The sequence below is a fragment of the Rhinopithecus bieti genome, unplaced genomic scaffold (genome assembly GCF_001698545.2).
Source record: "Rhinopithecus bieti isolate Rb0 unplaced genomic scaffold, ASM169854v2 scaffold_5478, whole genome shotgun sequence".
Lineage (NCBI taxonomy): Eukaryota > Metazoa > Chordata > Mammalia > Primates > Cercopithecidae > Rhinopithecus > Rhinopithecus bieti.
The window spans coordinates 569,054-574,717 of NW_016805008.1; positions in this window are offsets into that span (position 1 = coordinate 569,054).

The window sequence follows — 5,664 nt, forward strand, 5'->3', positions numbered from 1 at the left end:
AAAAAAAAAAAAAAAAAAAAATGGCCTCCAGCTCCATCCATGTTCCCACAAAGGACATGCTCTCGTTCCTTTTGATGGCTGCTTAGAAATATATGGTGTATATATACCACGTTTTCTTTATCCAGTCTGTCATTGGGCATTTAGGTTGATTCCATGTCTTTGCTATTGTAAATAGTGCTGCAATGAACATTAATGTGCATGTATCTTTGTGGTAGAATGATTTATATTCCTTTGGGTATATTCCCAGTAATGGAATCGCTGGGTCGAATGGTGATTCTGCTTTTAGCTCTTTGAGGAATCTCCAGCCTGCTTTCCACAATGGTTGAACTAATTTACACTTTCACCAACAGTGTATAAGGGTTCCCTTTTCTCAGCAACCTTGCCAACGTCTGTTATTTTTTGACTTTTAGTAATAGCCATTCTGACTGGTGTGAGATGGTATCTCATTGTGGTTTTGAGTTGCATTTCTCTAATAATCAGTGATATTGAGCTTTTTTCATATGCCTATTGGCCACATGTATGTGTTCTTTGGAAAAATGCCTGTATATGTCCTTTGCCCACTTTATAATAGGGTTGTTTGTTTGTTTGTTTAAATTTAAGTTCCTTATAGATGCTGGATATTAGACCTTTATCAGATGTATAGTTTGCAAAAATTTTCTCCCATTCTGTAGGTTGTCTGTTTACTCTGTTGATAGTTTCTCTTGCTGTGCAGAAGCTCTTAAGTTTAATTAGATCCCATTTGTCAATTTTTGCTTTTGTTTTGATAGCTTTTGGTGTCTTCATCATGAAATCTTTGCCCGTTCCCATGTCCAGGATAGTATTGCCTAGGTTGTCTTCCAGGGTTTTTATAGTTTTGGGTTTTACATTTAAATCTTTAATCCATCTTGAATTGATTTTCGTATATGGTTTAAGAAAGGGGTTCAGTTTCGATCTTCTCCATATGGCTAGCCAGTTATCCCAGCACCGTTTATTGAATAGAGAGTATTTTTCCCATTGCTTATTTTTGTCAGCATTGTCAAAGATCTGATGGTTGTAGATGTTCATCTTTATTCCTGGGCTCTCTATTCTATTCCATTGGTCTATGTGTCTGTTTTTGTACCAGAACCATGCTATTTTGATTACTGCAGCCCTGCAGTACAGTTTGAAGTTGGGTAATGTGATGCCTCCAGCTTTGTTCTTCTTGCTTAGGATTGCCTTTGCTATTTGGGCTCTTTTTTGGTTCCATATAAATTCTAAAATAGTTTTTTTTCTAGTTTCAAAAAGAATGTCATTAGTAGTTTGATAGGAATAGCATTGAATCTATAAATTGCTTTGGGCTATATGGTCATTTTAATGATATTGATTCTTCCTATTCATGAGCATGGGATGTTTTTACACTTGTTTGTGATTTCTCTGATTTCTTTGAGCAGTGCTTTGTAATTCTCCTTGTAGAGATCTTTCACCTCCCTGCTTAGCTGTATTACTAGGTATTTTATTGTTTTTGTGGCAGTTGTGAATGGGATTGCCTTCCTGATTTGGCTCTCAGCTTGGCTGTTGTTGGTTTACAGGAATGCTAGTGATTTTCGCACACTGATTTTGTGTGCTAAAATTTTGCTGAAGTTGTTTATCAGCTGAAGGAGTTTTGGGGCCAATACTATGGGGTTTTCTAGATATAGGATCATGCAATCTGCAAACAGGGATAGTAATTTGACTTTCTCTCTTCCTATTTGGATGCCCTTTATTTCTTTCTTTTGACTGATTTTTTGGCCAGGACTTCCAACACTTTGTTGAACAGCAGTGTTAAGAAAGGGCATCCTTGTGTGTGCTGGCTTTCAAGGAGAATGCTTCCAGCTTTTGTCCATTCAGTATGATGTTGACTGTGAATCTGTCATAGATGGCTCTTATTATTTTGAGATATATTCCTTCAATACCTATTTTATTGAGAATTTTAACATGAAGGGATGTTGAATTTTATTAAAAGTCTTTTCTGCATCTATTGAGATAATCATGTAGTTTTTGTCTTATTTCTGTTTATGTGATGAATCACATTTATTGACTTGTGTATCTTGAACCAACCCTGCATCCCAGAGATGAAGCTTACTGGGTTGTGGCAGATTAGCTTTTCGATGTGCTGCTGGATTTGGTTTGCAAGTATTTTGTTGAGGATTTTTGCACCACTGTTCATCAAGGATATTGGCCTGAACTTTTCTTTTTTGTTGTTGTGTCTCTGTCAGGTTTTGGTATCAGGATGATGCTGGCCTCATAGAATGAAATGGGAGCAATAGTTTCAATAGGAATGGTACCAGCTCTTCTTTGCACATCTGGTAGAATTTAGCTGTGAATTCATTTGGTCCCAGACTTTTTTGGTGGGTAGGCTATTTATACTGATTCAATTCTGTAGCTTATTGTTGGTCTGTTCAGGGAGTTGATTTATTCCCAGTTCAGTTTTGGGAGGGTGTATGTGTCCAGTAATTTATTCACCTCTTCTAGAGGAGTTCGTAGCAGTTTCTGATGGTTGTTTTTATTTCTGTGGGGTCAATTGACACATTCCCTTTATCATTTCTAATTGTGTTTATTTGGATCTTTTCATCTTAATTAGTTTAGTTAGTGGCCTATTTTATTACTTAAAAACTCATGGATTCATTGATCTTTTGAATGGTTTTTCAAGTCTCAATTTCCTTTGGTTCAGTTCTGAATTTTATTTCTCATCTTCTGCTAGCTTTGGGGTTGATTGGTTTTGCTTCTCTAAAACCTTTTTTTTGTTGTTTGTTTTTTTTTTTGTTTTTTTTAAAGACGGGGTCTCACTCTGTCACCAGGCTAGAGCACAGTGGTACAATCTTGGCTTACTGCAAGTCAAGCGATTCTCCTGCCTCAGCCTCCTGAGTAGCTGGGAATACACGCATATGCCACCACTCCCGCTAATTTTTGTATTTTCAGTAGAGATGGTGTTTCACCATGTTGTCCAGGCTGGTCTCGATCTCTTGACCTCGTGATCCATCTGCCTCGGCCTCCCAAAGTGCTGGGTCCTTTTCTAATTCTTTCAGTTGTGAAGTCAGGTTGTTAATTCGAGATCTTTCTAACTTTTTGACATGAGTGTTTAGTGCTATGAATTTCTCTCTTAACACTACCTTGGCTGTGTTCCAGAGATTCTGGTATGTTTTATCTTTGTTCTCATTTGTTTCCAAGCACTTCTTGATTTCTGCCTTAATTTTATTATTTACTCAAAAGTCATTCAGGACCATGTTTAATTTCCAGGTAATTGCATGGTTTTGAGTGATTTTTTTAGTTTTGAGTTCTATTTCTATTGCGCTGTGGACTGAGAATGTGTTTAGTATGATTTCACTTCTTTTGCATTTGCTGAGGATTGTTTTATATCCAATTATATGGTCGATTTTAGAGTATGTGCCATGTGATAATGAGAAGAATGTATATCTGTTTTTGGTGGGGGTGGAGGTGAAGAGTTCTGTAGAGGTCTATCAGATCCATTTGGTCCAATGTCAAGTTCAGGTTCTGAATATCTTTGTTAATTTCCTGCCCTGATGAGCTGTCTAGCATTTTCAATGGAGTGTTAAAATCTCCCATTATGGTGTGGGAGTCTGCTTCTTTGTAGGTCTCTAAAAACTAGCTTTATGAATCTGGGTGCTCTCATGTTGGGTGCATATATATTTAAAACAGTTAGGTCTTCTTGTTGAATTGAACTTGTAATTAACCATTATGTAATGCACTTCTTCATCTTTTTCGATTTTTGTTGGTCTAAAGTCTGTTTTGTCTGAAATTAGGATTGCAACCTCTGCTTCTTTTCTAATTTCCAGTTGCTTGGTAGATTTTCCTCCATCCCTTTATTTTGAGTCTATGCTTCTCATCACTTGTGAGATGGGTCTCTTAAAGACAGCACACCATTGGGTCTTGCTTTTATATCCAGCTTTCCACTCTGTGCCTTTTAAGTGGGGCATATAGCTCACTTATATTCAAGGTTAGTATTTATATGTGTGGATTTGATCCTGTCATTGTGTTGTTAGCTGGTCATTATGCTGGCTTCTTTGCGTGGTTGCTGTCTAGTGTTACTGGTCTGTGTATTTACATGTGCTTTTGTATTAGCTGGTAGCAGTCTTTCCTTTCTATATTTAGTGCTACTTTCAAGATCTCTTATAAGGCAAGCCTGGTGATAATGAACTCCCTCAACATTTGCTTATCCGAAAAGGATCTTATTTCTCTTTCACTTAGGAAGCTGAGTCTGGCTGTATATGAAATTCATGGTTGAAGGTTTTTTTCTTTAAGAATATTGAATATAGGCCTCCCATCTTTTCTGGCTTGCAGGGTTTCAGCTGAGAGGCCCACTGTTAGCCTGAAGGGGTTCACTTTGTAGATGACTTGCCCTTTCTCTCTAGCTGCCTTTAACATTTTTTATTTCGTTTCAACCTTGGAAAATCTGATGACTATGTGTTTTGGGGATGATCTTCTTATGTAGAATCTTGCAGAGGTTCTCTGTATTTCCTGAATTTCACTTCTCTAGCTTCTCTAGCAAGGTTGGGAAAGTTTTCATGGACAATATCCTAAAATATGTTTCCCAAGTTGCTTGCTTTCTCCTCATCCCTTTCAGAGAGGCCAGTGATTCATAGATTTGGCCTCTTTACATAATCCCATACATCTCAGAGGTTTTGTTCATTTCTTTTCATTTTTTCTTCTTTATTTTTGTCTGACTGCCTTATTTCAGAGAGCCAGTCTTCAGGTTCTGAGATTCTTTCCTCAGCTTGGTTTATTCTGCTGTTAATACTTGTGATTGTATTATGAAAATCCTGTATTGTGTTATTCAGCTCCATTAGACCCATTAGGTTCCTTTTTATACCAGCTATTTCATCTTTCAGTTCCTGTACAATTTTATTGTGATTCTTAATTTCCTTGGATTAGGTTTTGACGTTCTCCTGAATCTCGATTATCTTCATTCCTCTTCACATTCTGAATTCTATTTCTGTCAGTTGAGCCAGCTCAGCCTGGTTAAGAACCCTTGTTGGAGAACTGGTGCAGTTGTTTGGAGGACATACGATACTCTGGCCATTTAAGCCACTGGAGTTCTTGTGTTGGTTCTTTCTCATCTCTGGGTGTGAGTGCTCCTTTAACTACAGCATCGATTGAGTATAGTCAATAAACTTCTTTGCTGGATGTTTTCACAGGGCCAAGGCTTTGAGCAGGGTCTTTATTTGCATCAAACTTCTTGTGTCTGGTTTCACAAGAGGGTATGTTTGCCAGGTATTTTTGGTGTTGAAGCTTTCAGTGATTCAGCTGTGATTCAGTAGGTGTGCTTAGGTATATTGGTCACTTGGTAGGCTCTTGCTTGGTCACGTGGCTCCCCTGTTTCCTCACAGTTGCAGCCATGCTTCCTCTCAATGCTCTGAAAGTGTGGGCTCCTCTCCCACTTGAGTGCTGGCTGTAGATTGAGGCTTGGCGCTTTTGGACTGCCCACCATAGCTCTGGGGCAATCTCAGGGTTTATGTTCCTTTCCCAACTTGGAGGTAGTAGAGGAAGGAACCTTAGTAGTGGTTGTGGTCAGGGGTCTTTTGTTTGTCTCCTGGAGGCTCCACCCCAGAGAGATGCAGTTTAGCAATCACTCAGTGCCATCATCCCAGAGTGGAGGGTCTGTGCTGTGGGTCCAAGCTGGGGTTCTCTGTCTGGTAACAAGTAGCGGGG